Source organism: Protopterus annectens, chromosome 7.part0 (genome assembly GCF_019279795.1).
Source record: "Protopterus annectens isolate FY-2018-M chromosome 7.part0, PAN1.0, whole genome shotgun sequence".
NCBI lineage: Eukaryota > Metazoa > Chordata > Ceratodontiformes > Protopteridae > Protopterus > Protopterus annectens.
The window spans coordinates 424477360-424491641 of record NC_056739.1 but is presented as its reverse complement, the minus strand read 5'-3'; positions in this window follow the sequence as shown (position 1 = coordinate 424491641).

Below are 14282 nucleotides of genomic sequence, written 5' to 3'. Positions count from 1 at the left end.
TTGCAATAAATAAACTACTGCTGTACATATATATATGTCATTCTGCTAACTGCTGGTATGCAGCCGCTTCCATTTTCCACTTATTTAAAATGAGAAGTAGCCATGCCACAGAAGGCATGCCATAAATAGCAATGTTAGAAAATAATTATAATTAGAGTTATGTAGAGCACAAATAAATATATTACATAGAAATATGAACTTGGGTTATAGCTTTTGTGAAGCACTGAAATAGCATGGCATTAGAATTGTGTGTGTTGATAAATGTATTTAAACTTCCTTCTTTTATTATTTAATCCTCATAAAATTAGAAATATACCTGTCCTTTATTGTTTAATATACATGCAATTAGAAATATACCACCTTTATTGTTTAATCCACATGTAATTAGAAATAGACCTCCAATGTCCCCAAAACAACATATCTACATTATACATTCCTTTTACCCTTTAAGCAACATAGGGGCACATGTATAATCAAATACACACTTTGAAATAACCAGACACTTGTACTGATTCTAGTAATTTACAATTTACAGTCTTTGTTTGACATGTGCAAATGAGTTTTACAAAAAGCACCATGTACATTCCTATGTTATAGAACATCTCACCTCCTTCCTTCAACAACACAGCAAACAGATTGCCATGTGCAATTATATTACAAGTGCTGTGACTAGCCACTTTTGTTCTGAGAACGAGTTTGATGGATGTCATTGGTAAACTGTAGAAATTGTTGTTAGGTAACTGATGAAGGAGTTACTCTCCTAATCATGTGTTGTTACACAAACAGCAGAAGACAAATTACTTTCAATACAATGACAGACGCACCCACATATGAATGACCCTAACGTAATGTATTTATAATTTATTGCATTTAACATAGAGGGTTATGACTTCAGTTCCCAGTCATGACAGAGCAGTTAAATGTTTGAGACATGGACATTAATAAGAAATTAATCTCAAGCATAAAACAGAGTGAATCTTTGAAAGCTGTAAAACACTTAGGGCTACCACACAACTAGACCCAAGTGCCATTCTGATGCACAAACAGCTTTAAAAGCTGTATGATATTATTACTCTGCTGCAACTGATGTTTAGCTTCGCAGCACTGTTCAGTAGTGTACCACACTTGCCACTTTTATGCCGTATCACACAAGAATAGAGTTTAAAAGTGCTGAGAGGTGCTTAACAAAACTTTCTTTAGTACCATTACTGAATCAGAATGATGCATAACAAAGCTGTCTTTTTCCTGAAATTGGAAAGTAATTGTGCTGCTCTTTGTAATACATTTTTGTAAAGGTATCACCTAACTTTACATTTCTGTAAGTTTGAGGCATATGGTATTTTTAGGAGTCCATTAATTTGAGATATGTCACATTTTTTTCCTTCATTTCTGTTTGATTTATTAAGTAATACTGTAGGTGGACATAGCAGAAAAAGACAGAAAACAGAAGACACAACATAGTGACAGCAGCAAACTAAGCACTCAAGTAATATACTATGCCATAGCTTTAATATTAAGGAAGTCATACAGGCATAGCTAGCCTAATGCATAGATGCACTGGGTGGCTATTTGAGGCACCATTCAGCCACAGGCACTTTTCTAGAATGTGTATTTATATTTTTATTTCAAACAGAAGGGAAATATGTTCTTATGAGACATGAATGATTATAAAAAGGCTGAACACACAGATAGAAGACACAGTGTGAAAGTAGCAAACTGCAAGTCAGACTGCTGACCAGTCAAGAGTGGAGTCCCACAGGGATCGGTCCTATGTCCTCTCCTGTTCAGCATCTACTTCTCAGAAGTCCAGGCCAACACAAAGAGACTCTGACTGACCAAGTTTGCAGACGACTGCAAGCAGGGAGCCATTATTAACTCCCCAAGTGATGCAGACATCCTACAGAAAGGCCTCACTGAGACCAATGACTGGTGTCGAAACCATGGCCTTAAGCTTAATGCCAAAAAATGTGTCATCATCCCCTTTGGTAAAAACTCAGTTCCCACTAACTACCACATTGATGGGAGCCCACTGAACACTGAAGGCATTATAAGAGATCTGGGGGTGCAAGTTGACAGCAACCTCTCCATCGACCACCACATTGCCACAGTGGTCAGAAAGTCCTTCTATGTGGCACATCTCATTGCCAAGGGTTTTGAATCCAGGAAGAAAGAGGCCATCATCTCTCTCTACTCTTCCCTCATTAGACCAATCATTGAGTATAATGCCCCATTTGGCATGTACCTCACTAGACACTTGCAACAGCTGGAGAGGCCACATAAGTACCTCACGAAGATAATCCTAGGCATTAAACACATGTCCTACACAGACAGACTCAATAGACTCCAGCTATTCTCTGTCTCATATCACCTACTTAGAGGTGATCTCTGCTTGACTTACAAAGCCATGTCTGACCCAGCCCTGTTAGAAATGCTACATCTAAAGAATTCCCAGTCTGTACACACCACATGCCCCAGAGATCTCAACCCCATTTCCACAATCAACAGAACATGCTGGAGGGACAGTTTCCTCACCCAGAGACTGCCCATGCTATGGAATACACTTCCCATACATGTCAAGCAGAGCACCTCACTGTCCCTCTTCAAGAGAAATCTTGATGAGTGGATGGGTAATAGAAAGTTCACCTCGGGGATCACTCCACTGGCTCTACTTGATAGAGGCACTGGGAACTAACATCGGGTGGCACGATGCCAGGGAATTTCTATGGGATAGACTTGTAAAGCCTCCAGGGCTATTAGCCTATTACATACCTATGAACCTATGAAAATGACAGTAATGGCAGCAAAATAGTTGTTGACGTCTAGGTTTACAGTGAAAAAATGAGTTCATCTTTGTCAAATTGTATACAAGCCCCTTTCCTTACACAGGTTTGAATACAGATTGAAACACTAATCATTCAGAGGTTTCTACATGTAATATAGACAACATGGATTATTTTTCAGTCATCTCATCAAAACAATCAGTTTTGAGAAAATCTTTCAAAATCAGTCAGTCCAAGACCATCAAAACTATTTCCTGCATTTCTCATCAAAGTCCAAACTCAGTAACCAGTTTGAGTCACAAATTGGCATCATCAAAACCCTTCTTAACCAGTCAAGGTCTATCAGAGAACAGTGCAAATGGAAATGCCGAGCTGGGCAGAGGTACTCAGTAGCCATTAAAAATTACCAAAATAACAGAGTTTCTACAAGAAATAAAGTTGAAATTGGCAGAAATGATGGCATTTGCTCTGGAATTCAAAATCCACAATTACTCCACCAGGATGCTTAAGAATGATGATGATATTAATATTACTTAAAAAGATTTACCTTTGTGTCTTCTGCCAGAACCCATTTTGTTGATATTTTAATTGACCTCAAGGACAACAGTAGTAAGTTGACCTTTTTATTGTTTTAAAACAGGTGGAGACAATGCAGATTACAGCAGCAAGTTTAGTGGGTGCAGCACATTCAATCATCCATTAAATTCTATCATTAGCTCATTAGATCAGGTTCATGAGAAGAAACTTCTTCAGCTATTAAATCATAAGCCTGAAAAAAACATTTTTTTTAAACTTAAGTGAAGCTGAAAGATGAACTTTACATTTTTGGGGCTATGGCATTAATAGAAACTGTAATGTACAGCAAGATGCCTGGTAATAGCTGTTGAATAATTGTTTTATATAATGGAGTTTTTAATGTTATAAATAAGATCATGCACATTGAAGAGAGAAACAATGACTTAGTCACCGGTGATGTTAAATCATTATATACTGTCATGGCACATGAGGCAGGAACAGACTGGATGGGCAACCTTTTACTTGAGGATAGGCAATACACTTTAAAAGGTATGAAGTTTGGTTTGATTTGCAATGAAGCAGTGTTAAGTAATATATTTTGGTTCAGTGATGAAATGATCAAACAGATCAGAAGAGTGACTGACCATGTGAACCACTATGGCTCCCAACTAAGCCAACCTCATGATGACATACTGGGAAAAGATTTTTCTTTTTTGAGTGATTTATCTGTTAATGTAATTTTTAATTAATTTATTGATGACACTTTTTAATATGATCAATACATCAGCCACAGTTGTATCAGTTTAATAATTATATTAATACAACTAGGGGGCTGGGAATCTGTTGGCAAAAACTATCTTTTGATCACAATGTATCTGCTATTGTAAGACATTTCTTTTTCCTCACAAGGCTTATATCTGAAGCTATGGTGTCCAGGTCCAGGCATGTATTATTCATTCCTTTGACTGTGCACTGAATAGGCCACTCAATTAATATAGTATTCCTTTCAGTATGTACTTGTCACAGCTGGAAAGACCACACTGATTCCTCTCAAAGAAAATCATGGGCCTCAATCATAAAGAAATACCACAGTGCTTCCTCTCAAAGAAGATCATGGGCCTCAATCATAAAGAAATACCACAGTGCTTCCTCTCAAAGAAGATCATGGGCCTCAATCATAAAGAAATACCACAGTGCTTCTTCTCAAAGAAGATCATGGGCCTCAGTCGTAAAAATGATGTTATCTATATCAAAGCCTTGACTCTCTTCTCAGTATCATGCATTTCTTGAGAGGTAACCTCTGCCTCATGAGTAGAGCCTCAACAGACCTTATCCTGTCAGACATATTACACATTCACAAGTCCAAAGGTGGCATCAATATCTATCTGTAAAAGAGATCTCAGTCTCTTCTGGAATGTTTTTGGGTAGACATGTGTCACAGAGAATTATCTTTCTGAGGAACTGTCTTTCAGACCAAATAAACAAAGTACCTCGATTACTCTATTCAAATATAATTTGGATGCATCGATTGGTACCCACAAATCCCGCCTCAGTTTATCACCTTATCCCACATATATAGATGCAAAATGTATATGCCCTACCATATCCTTGTTATGCTCATCTATGGGTTATTGTACACAAAAATATAAGGGCTAATGGGTACCATGGGAATTTTAGGCTTGGTTTCTTAAGATCCTTGCAGTTCAATAGGTTAATAGGTGCCTATGAAAGTATGAACCACTGATTTTTTAGAGCTCATCATTAGAAAGGATGGTAGAATAATTTTTTTACATTTAAATTTACAAGTAATTGATTGAGTGATGCTTTTTTGCAAACCTGTATTAGTTACAAAAATTTTGGGAGCAACTCTTACCTGCGCTATAATAGCATGTTACTCCCTGACAGTGAAGAGTAATAAGGTAAAATGGTAAAATACCAGTGTGCCAATTTATGCAGTCGTACATTGTAGAAACAGCGAGATTATCAAGGAGTGGATTTGTTTTTATATAGATCTGAGGTGAGAAATTATACAGAAAAAAATTATATTTGATGCCATTCATGACACCTATACCAGAACTCACACTGAGCACAAACGACTAATGGAACATGCCTACATCATTAGCTATTCTGTTGATAGTATAGATGTTAACCATATAAAGGAAATGGAGGATTTTGTCTGCTAATCAGGAAGTACTGGAGAAGGTGGGTCAACATCAACATTTTATTAACAGAAGGGGTAAGACTTTGACGTACATATTTGAAAGTAACAGCAACAATTAGAAAGTTAAATATTAGAGAAAGTGTACTTATAAATATATGAAATATAATATGTGTTCTTATAGGATTACCTACGTTTTATTGTACCAGCACAGGAAAATGTTGTTTCCCCAGTTTTTGTACTTATAAATCAGGATATGCGATATGTGCTACTACATGTTCATAGTGTCACAAGTTTTATATAGGCAAAACAAATAAGATGCTTAAAAATAGACTCTAATATCATTTCTATCATGGTAACTAAGTAGTGTCAGTGTATTGTATAAAGTAGTGTCAGTGTATTGTATACATCAGTATCAGTATATTGTATAAAGTAGTGTCAGTGTATTGTATAGACATAGTACAGTATGTTGCAGTTTTAAGAAGCTTTGATTAATGTTGCAGAGCTCATTGATATTAATGAATGAAGCACAGACAGCAATCTGATGTTAAACTGCAGGGAATATTAATGACAGTTAATACAGGATGCTTGCTCTCTTTATGGTTTAAATTATAATGTTAAATTTTAAGAGCATATGGAAGAAACACAGCTGGTATTAAGATAAATAGAACATTTATTATGAAAATATGTTTCTGATTTGTAAGTGTTGGTTTAGAGACCTTTTTCAAATGACAGATTTTATCATGTGACTAACATTTATAATTACAGGTGATGTATGAATATTTTTTTGTCTGATGAAGTAGTAATAGAAACTGGTTAGTGATGAAAGCACTTAATATTAAAGCCTGTTTAAGAAGTGATTAAAGTTTTCTTTCTCCCTTGTTGGGAGCCCCTTCAAGTAGTTTTTCTCCTCCTCTGTTTATTTAGATATAGCTAGACCATAAGACAGCGTCTTTCGTCTCTCTACGAGCACAAAATCATCATATGTTTTCTGAATTTTGCTTGTCTGCAAGCCTGTAGATTTACTTCACAATGTTATTTGGTCTCAAGTCGTAGCTAACATGAGAGGGGACATTTATCACATTAATATGGGCACTAATAGCAGCTTGCATTGCTACAATCAAACACTGTGGGATATGAAACTAAGCATAGTTTTGTAGCATGGGCATAGAAGAACTTTCATTACTTGCCTACAGGTAAGGAGGACACATCACTGGATCATTTATGAATTTGTGTATCAGTGTCTCACCTAGACAGATTTGCTGCCTTTGTCCCAGTATACCCAGTTCTTGTTAACAATATTTGGTACATCAGCTATACCAGCCAGCTTTCCCCCAAACAACAAGGAACTGGAAAAAAACAAGTGTTGTTTATACTATTTATATCCAGATATAGTATTTATTCACTAACCAACCCTCATTTTCTTTTTGGGGCCCAATTATAGTTTGCAATGTATTGCAGAACATTTTACCTGGTGTAAATGTTTTAATACTATTATATAACCATAGATTTTAGTAAATTTGGGGTTGCATAAACTGGAGTGTAAACAGTTCTATTGGCAATCTGGAAAACCACTTCAAAACTGTGCTAGTAGCCAATAGGTATTCATGGATTTAAAGTATAAGACATGCATCTAACCTAGCCTTTCCCTAATACATATACTGTAAAACAGATTAGCGAATTAATTACTATTCTACAGCTAATGATCCATTAGTAGATCACCAGTTTATGCTGTCAGTGTTTCAATGCAGACATTAGCATGATAACAATTGCTTTAGAAATTCAGTTTAAGAGCTCATATAACTATTACTCCTGCCTGTATCTTCTGATACACCTCAGATGCTAATGGAATACAAAATGGCAGCAGAGAGTGCTCTTTTTCTAAAAATCTTGAGGATCTATGCAAGTGTGACTTTTGTCTAGCTTCAGAACAGTTTCCATACTATTAACCCATTCAGCAAGATGTATTTCCAAATCAAACGTATTTTTTTCAGTGAAATGGCGATCCTTCTGAGTTCCACACTACCAAGATGCTGAACCTATCCTTGGACTGCATACCGCAGGCAACATTGCAGATTTATCTGAATATGACAAACTCCTGATAAACAGTGACACCCATTACATCAGTCTTCATAATCTTTACGCAGATCTTAGAATAAACATTTCCTTATCCAAATTTTAATTGAGTATTCATAATGCAAATTATTTTACTATGTCAAGCATTTCAGAGGTTGATCTACCCAATATTAAAGAAGCATTCACTGAAACTTGTATTACATATTCTTATGCTGACATACAGTCTGCTACATGTACATATTAATGCAAGAAATACTAAAATCCTTTTCTAACAAATAAATTTAAAGAAAAAGGTTAAGCCAAATAAATTCTGGTCCAAAGGAACATAACTTACATGATTTGCTGTTCCTCAGGAGCATTGCATGGATAATGACATACTCAGAGTCATACACTAGGTAGAAAGAGTCAAATCCTGCACCATTAACTCCCAAAAGCAGCTTGTTAAGAGCTCAGAGCATTTATCTTTTATGTTAACTGTCACACATTTGCTTTTTCATTGTATGGTAAATTGCTGAGGATTATATTCAGTAATGGCAGGCATTAGACTTGCATAGTTCTTGTTCAGAAATTGCATGTACATGCAACACTGGTTGCTCTATTAACTTTTTAAGTGAATTAGTGCTGTCTGGAACTAAGTTCTGAGCTGTAATCAAAAGTATAGGGCTTGAATCTTTCCCACCTCAGTTTGCCACTGTGTGTCTTTGATCTGTGTCACCCCTGAGAAGGAGCATTTCATCTGGTGGGTTTACTTGGTTAACAATTAGATAAAATAATATGTACAATCATGCCCTCATTATCTTTGGCTTTGTCCAAAATCCTTAAACAAAGAAGTTTTGGACTGTTCCTTGTAAAACTGGAACATTGTTGTGTTTCAGATATATCCTTCATAAAATGTGTACTAATCCAAAGCTTGTTGAACTAGTAACTTTCTAAATATGTAAGAGAAATATTTAAAACCTGTTCCTGAAGTTGGGATGATATGGGGAGTGCAATCAGTTTTACTGTATAGGTTTCATAGGAGCAAGCTGAAATGCAATACTAGGTCACTATTTATGGATCTGTTCATTCATTTGATCACAAGCAAACATCAGGGTGTATGCATTTATGCAATGAAGCTGTAATTGATGGTCATGTGTGTGTGTGTGTGTGTGTGTGTGTGTGTGTGTGTGTGTGTGTGTGTGTGTGTGTGTGTGTGTGTGTGTGTGTGTGTGTGTTTGCGTCTGTGGGTTTTTATAAATGCTTAGTTCCTGTATACCATAGTAGTTATGGCATAAAGGAAGGAATCAGTTGTAGTCAACACAAGTATCATCTTATGAGCAATACTCTCTGGATACAATCATTAGTTATCTTCTTTTGGTGTCAGCCTGTTTATTATTTGGCTGTAAATAAATTGGATAACATGAAGTCTATGAATATTTTAACTATGAAACATTTTAATATAAATTGTTTTTTGCAGGCATGTGGGTGTGAAACATTCTCTGTTGGGCTGTAACATTTTGTCTGGCACTTAGTGCACATGATCAAGGCTACAAGCTATTAATGTGTTGCTTTGTGTAAGTGCAGGGATTGATTCCCTCAGTGGCCGTTTATCTACAGGGTGACTCTGATCAAGGCCCTCCACTAGACAGTGCTCCTGGCTTCCTCCCCTAAAAGGGAGCAATTGCATCCAGTGGGATGTCACAGGCCATTAGCAGATACAATACACTTTTGTCTTTTGAATTCTGGTAGTCCTCATATACTCACTAATTAGTGCTTTATTGTTTGCTATTTTCTTATGAATCTAATCATGTGTTACCAGATGCATTTTCAATAAATGTGAGTTTCAAGGAAACAAAAGTGTACTGTTGCTCATTCTGAGTCTGTATTTAATGTGAAAATATTTTATTTTATTTAACAAAAGTGAGTTTTTTGCTGCAAAATCTGAAGAGGTTTTAAATTAAATCCAAATCTCTGTGATGATTGTAAACGTTAAAAAAAAATGAAATAGTATATAAATTGAGAGGTTTGAACCATGTTTTATGGAAACTGGGGAGAGACAGGCAAGTGATAGGATATTAATATGGCTGAGGGAGGCAGTCCATTACTCCACCTAGGGCTCCATTTGACCATGAGCCAGCTCTGCATTTAGCCAAAAACTCTACAGCAACTAGCCCCTTTTTTTCCTTTACTACTCATAGCCATTAGTACAGAACCCAACCCAGGCTCAACTCTACGCAGGGTTAAACAGACTGCAATGATTAGGCACATCTTGCCCTCTTTCCTCTCCCCCAGCCATTATTACAGTTACTGAATTCTGGATAAAGACAATTGTCCAGACCTAAGCCTCTTCTTATATCTATATATCTATCTATATCTATATATCTATGTATATATATGTGTGTGTGTGTGTGTGTGTGTGTGTGTGTATATATATATATATATATATATATATATATATATATATATATATATATATATATATATATATATATATATAGACATACACATATACATACATATGAACACACATGTCAAAATGCATATGCATACATGGAACTATAATATTCAAAAGGCCATATCATCGAATTGTGAAAACAAAATACTAAATGGCGAATTTTTCCCAGGGCAAGTAAACACTTGCCTGAACAGCAATGAAACACACACTGGAGTAAATAAAATCCACCTAGGTGGGGTGGGGGGTATATTTACTGTGTTAGTCTGTTGAGCACTATATATTGCACTGTTTAGAGATTTTATAGTATTACTTTATCCTTTACCCCTTGCTTTCTGCTGCTTATATATGGCTCTACTGCTGTATAACCCTGTCCTCTCAAATGGACTAGGGTCACTGATAGCATGCTGAACTGCTGAATGAATGCTTTGTTCTATTTAATGGAGCCTATATTGCCTAACTTGTATTGCTCATAGCATAATATCTGCTGCTTTCCATTGTTAATCCCCTAAACCTAATCTTCCTGCACATACTTGCTCCAGCCTCATCTAACCATATCCTCTCTCTACTACTGTGCTTTGTTACACCCTCCCTTCTTCTCTAAACATCCCTTACCTGCTACCTTTCCCCTCTACATCTGCAATATTAACTAACTCAGTGTTGTCTCCCTCTCCTCCAATCCATCCCGGGTGCTCCCTCCCTGCTTTAAACACAAAAGGAATACCTCCAGCCATCACCTGAAGACACCCTGAATTGGCCAGCCTACCTGGTACTTAGAAAAATACTACTGAGAAGACTCCCCAACAAGATTGTGTAAATGTATGTTGCTTAACACTAATTAAATGTAGATTTGTACTATCTATAGAGTTAGTCTGCCCTCCCGTGTGTGCGTTCTAGCAGCCTACCGCAGACCGTTTGCCCTCTCCCCCTCCTGTTATCACTACCCTACAATATATTTAAACGTAAGACTGGTCCAACTATCCCTGCTGTTTGTTATCTCCTTCTACCATTAGGTGGCAGCATCTACCAATATAAATCCTAGATATTTTTTATAATCCCAACAAGTTTTATTTTTTCACAAACAGTTGTGAGTTAATATCCTTAGACTGTAAATATCTTCTCCCACCCTGCTAAACCACCCCTCTGTAAAGGCAGCCTTCATTTTCTGGCTGGAAATATTTAACTCATGCCTTCCAACTACAGCCTTTAAACTGCTCTTTGCTGATACTTTTTCTGCCATACTTACCTCTAGTGTTCTTTCCCACTCCGTTCACCCTACGGGCTCACTCCACTCCCTTACCCTGTCCCCAATTTCCACCCGCCCCAGTACTCCTAGCTTTATTCCTATCTTACCCCACCCTCTCAGCCTAATTACCAATACCAGCTCCCCCTCATTACTCCTCCCACCTATAGCCATCCTTCTTAAACTCTGTAATCTGTACTCCACCCAATAATTATAGTCCCCTCCTCTCTCCTTAAATCTCTAGAATACCTCCACCACTTTTTAAACCCTTTCTTCTTCATAGATTTCTCTACTTTCCTAACCACTCATACCACTCTCTCTTTGCTCCAACATGCTCTCCTCAAGTTATCACACCCTCCAGTCCCCCAGCCTCCTCTTTATGTTCCTACTTCCCATATATTATTCTACCTCATATTCCACCTATGCTTGTCCAATACACCTACAAAGACAACTACCATACAAACCCACCTTCCCCCTCGCTCTTACTCCCATTTCCACTCTATCTCCTCTTCTCTCATTCAGCACAACCATCTGCACCTATTTCACCCTAAACTCTTCTCCTCTAAAGTCAAGACACTGTCACCTGCTCCAATCTACAATCTTCCAAAATTCATGCCTGGCAGACCAACATGGCTAAAGGATATCTCCTTCAACAACCTAGTCCAAGCTGGTGATATCCATCCTAACCCTGGTCCTACATACTTTATTAACAACACTCATCCCTTACCCTCTTCCTCCTATCTGAACACCCTAAAGATTTTTACAATTAATGCACAAAGTCTAAACAACAAAGTACACCAATTTCAAGCTTGGTTAAGCCATAACCAACCAGATATCTTAGCCATCTCCGAAACCTGGCTCAAGCCCTTTATCTCTAACTCTGAGATTCTGCCCCCAGGATTTCATTGTCTCAGAAATGACTGACTAAATAAAAAAGGTGGAGGCACTGCCCTAGTCTACTCTGACCTTCTTACCTTAATTCCCCTCCAAATTCCAATTCCTCAATTCCAGAACACTGAACTAACTGCTGGAATTCTAAAACTAAATAAACATAAAAATATCTGCATCATTGCCCTATATATCTCACCTGGTAACAATATCTCTCCACTCAGAAATATTCTCCTATGGGCCTCTACTGAAATTAACTAAGAAACTTATATCCTTGGTGATGTGAATATTGACTGGAATAAAATCAATTGACCCTCTCCCTCCCTATCCATTAACCTCTATAACTTCACTCAAATAATCCTCTCCATCACTCAACCTAACAAAATAAACCCTCCCGGATCCACTATAGTTTGGATCCTAGTCTCAGATCCAAATAAAATAACCAGTTCTGGCACAATTCCTGATACCTTTAGCGACCACCTCCCAGCCTTTATGCATCGCTCAACTAGTTTCTCCCCACACCAGCATCAATACATTCAAACTCGTAACCTCAGTAGCTTCAACCCAACTACTTTCTCAAATACTTTCAAACAAATGAACTGACAAATTCTAAACATCCTTCCTCTTGACAAGGCTATAGAATATTTCAATTCTGTCTTCCTTGATACTTTAAACTCACTAGCCCCACTAACAGACAAAAGGATAAAAGCTAAAACTGCTCCTTGGCTATCCAAAGAGACAAAACAGATTATGCACTACAGAGACAAACTATGGAAACTTTACCAAAACAATAAACTGGCCAATACCTTGCTCCAGTATAAACAGCTCTGCAACCATTCAAAATGACTAATCACCAAAGACAAAAAGTCCTACTATATCAAACTTCAGTTTAATAACAATAAAACCCCCCAAAAATTCTGGAACTCAGTAAACTCACTCCTCAATCCAGGCTCCAAGAATAATCCCTTTCCTGACCCAAGTAAATCTGACCTCAAACTAGGCTCTGAATTTAACTCATTTTTCATTGAAACTATTACTACCCTCACCAAGACATTTCCCAATAATAACCCAACTGCTCTACACTCTCCCCCTTCTAACTCACCTCATCTGTTTTAACTCAAACCCATCTCCACTAACTTTATAAAAAACTTTTGTCCAAACTTAAACCTTGCTCTAACACTGCTGACAATATTCCCTCTTCCTTCCTAAAATGTGCTGATGATGGCATTGCTCTCCCAATCAGCATCATTATTAACTGATCCATAAAAGAATCATATGTCCCCAAACTCTGGCGCTCAGCATATATTCTTCCTCTTCATAAAGGAGGCAAAAATACCAGTATCTCAAACTTTGCTTTCCTCTCACCAATCTCCAAAATCCTAGAAAAATGCATCCACCTCCAACTTATGCCTTTCCTGACCCAAAACAATCTTCTCACGCTTACCCAGCATCTCTTCTGTCCAGGCCATAGCACAATAACTGCTCTACTCTCTTTCCTAGAAACTGTCAATCAAGCCTGAGATTCAGGACACTTAGTTTCTACTGTTTTACTCGATCTGTCTAAAGTCTTTGATACTGTTTTCCACAAGCACCCTCTCTGTCATCTCAAACCTTAATCTCTCACATAATGCTTTATCCTTGTTCTCCAGCTATCTATAAGACAGATCACAGGCAGTCAAATTGAAGAACTCCATCTCTTCCTTCCTACCTACCCCAACTGGCGTACCACAGGGATCCATCCTTGGGCCATTGCTTTTTAACATCTTCATCAATAACTTTCACACTGCTATTTCTGATGCTAAAATCATTCAATACGCAGATGATTCAATCTTAGTCTGCTCTGCCTCAAACCTCTCTGAATTGCTGACTAAAACCCAAACTGCCTTCTCAACAACTGAAAACTGAATGTGCCAAAACCACCTCTCTCTCAATGCAAATAAATCAAAGATTCTACTATTCCCTCCTATAAAGACCCTCTCCCATGATAAAAACAACTTCAAAGTCTATAGCCAAACCAACTCACCTATAGAAGTGGTCCCCTCTGCCAAACTTCTTGGCATTATTGTAGATGAACACCTCAAGTCTGATATTCATATTCAACAAAATATTAAGAAAACCCACCAAAAGCTAGGTATGCTGTATAGGAATAATCGCTTTCTCTCCAACTCTACCAGGCAAACTCTGGCCTCG